Raw genomic sequence first — 8,197 nt, forward strand, 5'->3', positions numbered from 1 at the left:
AGTGTGCTAAGAGTGAAGACAGCTACAGCTGAGGCTTTTTATAATTTTGTATTTAGGGCTTTAGGAAAACTTTGGGGAAATAACATTGTGAACTATGAAACAAAAGATGAGTTAGCCATCTTTTGAAGAGTTAGGATGTATGAGATATCTTTTCCTGCACCATCCACCTTTCTCCTCTCTGTTCTGGGTAGCAGAAGGCTGAGCCATATGGACTGCATTTGTGGGTTCCCTTATCCTCTGACTTCTGGTTTGGTTTGGGCAATGGGACAGAAGATATTACAGAATGGGAGAGAATGAATTTGGGTATTTATTTTCCTAGTTTTTTCCTCTATTGTATTATGGTGGATGACTGTGTCCCTCTGCTAAAGACTACAGTTCTTGCCAGTTATCCTTCAGTACACAACAATCCTTTCTAGCTCTAGTAACCATTCCCTTTCATTGCCTTTTCAGGCTTAGGAGTAGTAACAGTCTCCCACTTTCAGTGGCTTCCAGTACTTAATAGTGGCATGGGAGGAAGTACAACAGGAGAACAGACATAGGGAGAGCAAATGGCTGTGTCAGTTGATTACGATGACATCAACCATGATTATAATGATTATGAGATCAGTTGGATGCCTCAGATGACCTCACAGAGATTACCCAGGAAAAAAAATGACAGTCATGAATTTCTAATTCAGAATCGGGGCTGAAAATCATAAAGCCCTAATGATAGCTCTGAAGGGTCTTTCATCTTCTGTAGTCTCAGGGGAGAATGGATGTCAACTAAGCCCAAAGCCTGGTTATAAGCATTGTAGAATGGCAGTACAGATTGAGTGCTTGAATGTCCTGTGCTGAAATCAGGGTATTAGTGGGAAGGAGTAGAAACCCTGAGTGAAATCTATTATGATAGAAATGACAAATGAAAACCCATGTAACTCCCCACTTTCCTCCATATCTGTCAAGAAAAGTAAACCAAAAGCAATTTTGCATTCTCAGAGTCATTACAGAGGTTAGTAAAACCATCAAAGACTTTAAATATTCCTATAATATCCCAATTTCTTACAGCTATATGTGTAGTTCACAAACCAAATGGGTCGTGGAAAATGAAAGTAGATCATCACAGACTTAATCAGGTGGAGATACCAATCACAGGTGCATTTCTAGATGTGATATCTTTAATGGAGCAAATCAACCCAGCCCCTGGCAGCTAGCATGCAGCAATTGACCTGATTGACCTGGCTTTTTTTTTTCCTTATACCCTTCAGCAAAGATAATCAGAAGCAGTTTGCCTTCACAGGTACAACAGTATACTTTTATGGTCTTGCCTCAGGGTTATGTCAACTCCTGCGCTGTCATAATACAGTCTTGAGGCCCCCTGATCTGATATCCCATGGAACATGACACTGGTTCATTACATTTGTGACATTATGCTAACTGGATCTAATGAACAGGAAGTGGCAAGCACTTTAGATGCCTTAGTAAGACATATCCATGCCAGAGAGTAGGAAATAAGGCCGGCAACAATTCAGGAATATACCATACTCTAAGGGCCCAGTAGTCTAAGGACTGTCAGGATATCCTCTCCATAGTAAAAAACAAGTTGCTGCACATTGAAATGATCACCATGAAGTACAACTCTTGCTGAGTTTCTGGTAACCTATTAGGCTTCCCAGTTTTTTCTGTGCACAAGTTGCTCTTTTCATTAGCATTGCAATCTTATGGACTCAATGGCACTGGAAGTGTCTGTGGAAGACAGAGATGGCATATGAAGCTTTGACCAAGCCCAATAGATGAACTGCAGCTTAGACCATTAAGAGTTGGGAAGCAGGCAATGCCTTTATGCTAACCATGTTCTTTTGAAAAAGAGTTCTTGACTAGCTTATGGGCCCTAATGTTGTCTGAATTTTTATCTATGGGATCCTAGTGATTTGTAATCTATCAATTAGAAGTTATCTGATTTATCAAACCATCAACCTAGAAGTGCACTATAGCATTACATTGCAAAATGAAGTGATATATTCAACTTGGTGCCCAAACATATCTGGAAGGCACAAGTTAACTTCATTGGTTGGTTAATTTCATTCATTGGCTCAAATTTCTGAGATACTTGCTGCTACAGTTTCACCAACTCTGCCACAACCTACACATGGAACCACATAGGATTTCCTTAAGACTAATCAATGTGGAAAGAAAAGGCAAGATTATGGTTTACAGATAGAACTGCTTAGAATGGTTATTTAAGCTACAGTTGATAGTCACTTCAATATAGTCCAACTCAGGGGGACGCCTGAAAGACAGTAAGTAGTGAGGGTAAATTATTTCCTATAGGCAGAAATTGTGGTAGTGCTTCTGACTGTCCATTTTGCATGGAAGGAAAGACAGCCTTAGGTGCAAGTCTATACTGATTCATGAGCAGTGGCTAACAGATCGCCTAAATAGTTAGGGACATGGAAAGAATAAAATTGTATGAGTGATGGTTTATGAGAGAGGTTTGTACAGAACATCTTAGAAAGAGCACAAAGTGTGAAAATATTTTTTCCCACCAGAATAAATCCACTGTGGAGAATGTTTCAATAATCAGGTGGACAAGGTGTCCTTTCCAGTGGCTATCAGTCAGCCTCTTTTTCCAGCCATGCCAGTGCTTGCTCAAATGAACTATGTCTAGAGTATTTGTGAGGGGCAGGGTGGAAGGCTATTCATGTGTTCAATAACATGAATTTCCCCTCATAAAGGCTGGTCTTTACCACCACACCAAGTGGCCAATCTGCCACAAGCAGGTTGATATAACACCATTCCCCAGGAGACTGGTCTACTTCCTGGTGGCAGTTGATTGCAATAAACATTTCTATCACAGAACAGAAAGTGATTTGTCTTCACAGACATAAACATATATTTCAGATACAGAAATGCCTTTACCATCCACAGCATTTTTGTCAGTACCATCCTTCCAAATACCTTGTCTACAGCCATGGCATTCAACACAATATAACTTTACAGTGGGTGACACATATTACAGCAAAAGATGTGTGGCAATGGACTTACGCCCACATAATTCACTAGCCTTACCATACTGTCCCATCACTGAGAAAGCAGGTGGCTAAACAGGATAGTAAGATGGCCTTTGGTATGGTTATGGAGTTAGCTAGTTAACACCATGAGAGGGTGGGGTCCTGGCATAAAGGATTAAGTATATTCTTAAGCCAGCAGCCAATACTTAGAACTTCTGCCCTATGGCCAGAATTAAAATATACAGGGATCAGATTATATAGGTGAGAATGGACCCTCTCGGTATTATATACCAATAAACTACCAGAGGAAGTTTTTCTTCCCTTCAAATTTGTTTTTTGGGAATGTTTGTGTCCAACAGAGGAACGCTGGTATCTAATACTTGGACCTGTGTATCTACCAAGATACGTAGTCACAGTCCTGTTCAGCTAAAAGCTGATACTGTCTTCTGAAATTTGTGGACCCTTGTGCCATGTAACAAACAGACAAAAAGGGTATCACTGCATAGTCCACGATGACAGATCATGATTACAAGTGGAAACTGGGTTGCTGCCACCCAGTAGGTACAAACTATTACTGGAGGCAGAAAATTCACTAGGGCATCTTAGCATTTGCTGAAATCAGTAATTCTGAACTATGGCAAACTATGAAAATCCAATAAAAATAGGATCAAGGACTCAGATCCTACAGGAATGGAGGTTTGGGTTACCCCACCAGGTAAAGAACACTATCCAGCTGCCATGGATAATAATAGGAACATAAAATGCATTGTGAAAGAAGGCAGCTATCACTATCAACTTAAGCTTCATGTTCAGCTACAGAAGTAGAGTCTATAGCAGCTATGGTTTAAGTTAGTCAATTGTTTCCCTTACACTGTTTCCACCTCTGTTCCCATTTTCTTATATAAAGAAAAACAGTGGTAGCTAAACTTTCCAGATACGATTTTGACTGAATTAACATACTCCACAATCAGATATTATCTTGGGGTAGTTTGGGTTTCCCCTGCAATGAGGAAACAAATCTTTCACCTAGACAAATGACAAGAGGATGCTGAGAGGCAAATGTGCTTGGTTATGCTGGGTATCTTGCATATAACCCTCATATCCTTGCTTCACCTTCCTACCTGGGCTATATCCCGGGTATGCATTGCACCAACAAGCTCCTCTGCTTCTGTTTTCATTTGGGTTGCAAATGGGCAAGGGTTTATGGGGAAAGCAGAGGCAAAATTTGGAACTTTTCTTTGTTTATCCCTTTTTGTGCCACAGTTTGTCAGGGTCTGTTTCTCTAAGGCCATCACTCTTGTCCTGTGGCCTTTTCCTGTAGCTACAGCTCTCTCTCCATCTCCAGATTCTATTAAATCTTTTGCTCCCTTTTCCTTCAGGTCTGTAGATCACATTTAAATCTTATGCGTACATGGACAACTGATTTTAAGACATGTGAAGTATTGCTAAATAATGGAAGAAAGATGCTTTCTCAATCATGCTTCATTAATTAAATATCCATACGGAGAAAAATAAAACTTGACCCCTAACTCAAACCATATACACCAAAATTGATTCTAGGTGACCTGTTGACCTAAACATCTACAATATAACATCACCAGGAGCTAGACGTAGGGAGATATATTTTTAACCAAGTCACCAAGAAGCACTAACCAAAACATCAAATATCGAACTACATTAATATTAGGATTTTGTTCACCAAAAGAAAACATAAATAGAAAAAACAAAATTTATACCATGGAAGAAAACATTTTCAAAACATATAGCCAATGAAGGACTCTTATCTGAATATGTTAAAACTCCTACAAATCTAAGGAAAAAAATAGATAACCCAATGGAAAAATAGGCAGGAGACCTAACAGACACTTTTCAGAAGAGGCAACCTAAATGACAAATAATACAAAAAGAAGCTCAACTTTGCTCTGATAAATGCAAATTAAAACCATAATGTGGTAACACTGTACCCAAACTAGCAAGTCTAAAGTTTTTTTGTTTAATAACAATACAAAGTTTTGGCAAGGAGACAGTTTGAGGGAAAATACTGCTAATGGGAGTCTCAGCTGATATAATAACCACATTGAAAATTCTTTGGCTTTATCAACTAAAGCTGAGCAGACACAAACCCTATGTCCTGGCAGATCATTCCTATGTGTAACCCAACATAACTACATGCTTGTGTGCAACAACACATTTCAAGAACATTAACGGCAGTGATTTTTTATAATATTCCAAAAACTGAAAATAACCAAATGTACCTAAATAAATTGTGGTACAGTCACTCGATGGAATAGTATACATCAATGAAATGAAGAAACCACAGCTTCAGGGATGAATTTTACGAACATAAAATTGAGCAAGCCAGACAAGAATATATTCTATATGATTCCATTTGTTTGAAATTCAGAGAACATTTAACCTTAAACCATAATGTTTAAGAAGACAAGTTTGAAGTGTTTACCCTATGAGGCATGATAATGATTACCTTTAAATGAGTGATTAAAAAATGGTACCACTACTAAACTTACAGAAATAAAAAGTACCACAGTATAATTGTATGCAAATAAATTAGATAATTTAAAGGAAATGGGCAAATTCCTAGAAACAATTACTGAAACTCACTCAAAACGAAACAAAATTCGAGATCTCTAATTTGTAATTGTAATTTCAAAACTTCCCACAAAGCCAAGTCCAGAACCAGACTACTTCACTGACGAATTTTGGCAAACATTTAAATATGAATTAACACCAATCCCTCACAAACTTTTCCCAGAAGTCAACATTTTCCAACTCGTGCTGTAAGTCCAGATATATAAAACCAACGATGTCACAAGAAAACGAAACCAGCACACATACTTTTTTATCCGTGAGCGAGGCACCACAAGGCGGAAACTGGCTGCTCAATCGAAGCCCCGAGAGGGCACGTCTTCTTTCCTCTGCGCAGGCTCGCCAGATCCGACGAGATCCCGCCTTCTCGCCCTGCCCTGCCCCGCCTTCTGACCCCACCTCACCCCGCCTTCTCGCCCCGCCCTTCCTCACCTTCTTGCCCGCCCTGCGCCTCTGCTCTCTGCAGCCTTGCAGGGCCAGGGACCCTGTGTAAGAGTGTCTGAGTGATTATGGGGTTTCAGAGAACAGCTAATGTCACCGATCAAGCTCACCACGTCCGTAGGAACAAGAGAGGTCAGGTGGGAGAGACCACAGGTGCCTTCCATGCTTGTGCAGTTTGGCTGACGGGCTTATGTGGAGCCGGGAAGACCACGGTGAACATGGCTTTGGAGGAGTATTTGGTTTGCTGTTGCATTCCATGCTGTGGCGACACTTATGGTGATAATGCTCGCTAAGCTCTCACTAGAAGTCTTGGCTTTAGTCCAAAGACAGAGAAGAGAATGTTCGATGCACTACAGAAGTTGGTGAACTGCTGATGCTAGCTTACTGTGCGTCACAAGTTTTCTATAGCCTAGTACTCAAGGAAGCAACAATGCAAGGCAAATTCATGAGGGTTTACCCTTTTTTTTTTTTTTTTTTTGAAATGTTTGTTCATGCTCCTGTGTGTGTTTGTTACGCAGAAATGTCAAAGGATTCTACAAAAAAGCACAGGGCTGGGGAAATTAAGGCTTCACTGGAATTAATTCTGAACATAAAAAAAACAGAGGCCCCTTAATTGATGCTGAAAACAGACTCCTGTGATATAAATGACTGTGTCCAACAAGTTGTGGAACTTCTACAGGAACAGGATATTGTACCTGTGGATGCCACTGACTAAGTAAAAGAACTGTATACGCCAGACAATAAACTTAATTTGGCAAAAACATGTGTGGAAAAATTGCCAGTATTGAAAATTAATTAAATGGATATGTAGTGGGTGCCGGTTTTAGCAGAAGGTTGGGCAACCCTACTGAATGGCTCCATGAGAGAGAGAGAGAGAGAGAGAGAGAGAGAGATAGTGAGTCCTTTCAGTGCCTTCATTTAAATGGATGGGGGTATCATTAACTTGTCAGTGCCTGTAGTTCTGACAACTAAGTCATGAAGATAAAGAGAAGCTGGATGATTGGTCTGCATTTGCTCTGACATAGGAAGGCTGCTGTATGACTATTCTTCACAACCCAGAGTTTCTTAAGCACAGGAAGGAGGACTGTGGTGCCAGACAGTGAGGAACAACAAAGGAGAACCACCCCTACATCAAGATGGTTATGGAACAAGGAGATTGGTTGATTGGAGATTGTCAGGTCTTGAACTGACTTTATTGGGACGATGGTCTTGATTAACATAGTTTTACTCCTATTGGGCTATAGTAGATGTTAAATTTTTTTGAATGCTGATGCTGTCATTGCATTTCAATTATGCAACCCAGTGTCTGCTAGGTTGAATCTAACTTCATGCAATGGACATGCTTTATTAATGCAGGATACCTACAAGCAACTTCCAGAGAGTGGCTACAGGCACTCTGTCCTTCTACTTCACCCTCTTGGTGCCTGGACAAAGGACAATGATGCTCCTTTGATGTGTATGAAGCAGCATCATTCAGTGCTGGAGGAAGGAGTTCCATATCCTGAAACAACAGTAGTGGCCATCTTCCCACCTCCCACGATGTGTCCTGAGCCACCTGGAATCCAGTGGCATTGCAGAGCATGGATGGTTGCAGGAGACAAGTTTAACATTGTTGGACAAGAGCCTGCTGACATATCTCATTCAGAAACAGGGAAGAATCTTTATGAGACAACTCATAGCACCAAAGTGCTGACAATGACTCCTGGCCTAATGACCTTGGAAAGAGCTCCCTTCTGAGTTGCAGCCTACAACAAGAAAAAGAAGTGTTTGGACTACTATGACCCTGAACACCATGAAGACTTTGAATTTATTTCGGGAGCTTGAATGGGCAAACTTGCCAGGGAAGGCCAGAAACCTCCTGAAGGTTTCATGGCTCCCAAGACTTGGACTGTACTGATGCAATACTACAAATCTTTGGAGAAAGCTTGAGCTGTTGACCCAGTCACTCTACCCTTGATACTTCACTGAGTAACAACAGGGGACCACACAGTTACTGTTGGCATTTCTTTGAGGTAACATCTCTCTGGATGCACTTCCTAAAAACAGACCATTTTCCTTAACTAATATTAGTTTTTGTCTGCCTTATGAGTTCTTTCTGGACCAGTGTAACACACTACTGGTTTTAATATATCTTTCCTACTTATTATAGCTAACATTCCTATAAT

The 8,197-nt window shown here is 40.4% G+C and overlaps 1 pseudogene; it reads left to right on the plus strand.

Annotated features, from left to right (window-relative positions):
* The first annotated feature begins 6,056 nt into the window (after nt 1–6,056).
* LOC123600033 lies at nt 6,057–7,978 on the plus strand (annotated as a pseudogene).
* Nucleotides 7,979–8,197: the final 219 nt, after the last annotated feature.

Source organism: Leopardus geoffroyi, chromosome C1, assembly GCF_018350155.1.
Source record: "Leopardus geoffroyi isolate Oge1 chromosome C1, O.geoffroyi_Oge1_pat1.0, whole genome shotgun sequence".
NCBI lineage: Eukaryota > Metazoa > Chordata > Mammalia > Carnivora > Felidae > Leopardus > Leopardus geoffroyi.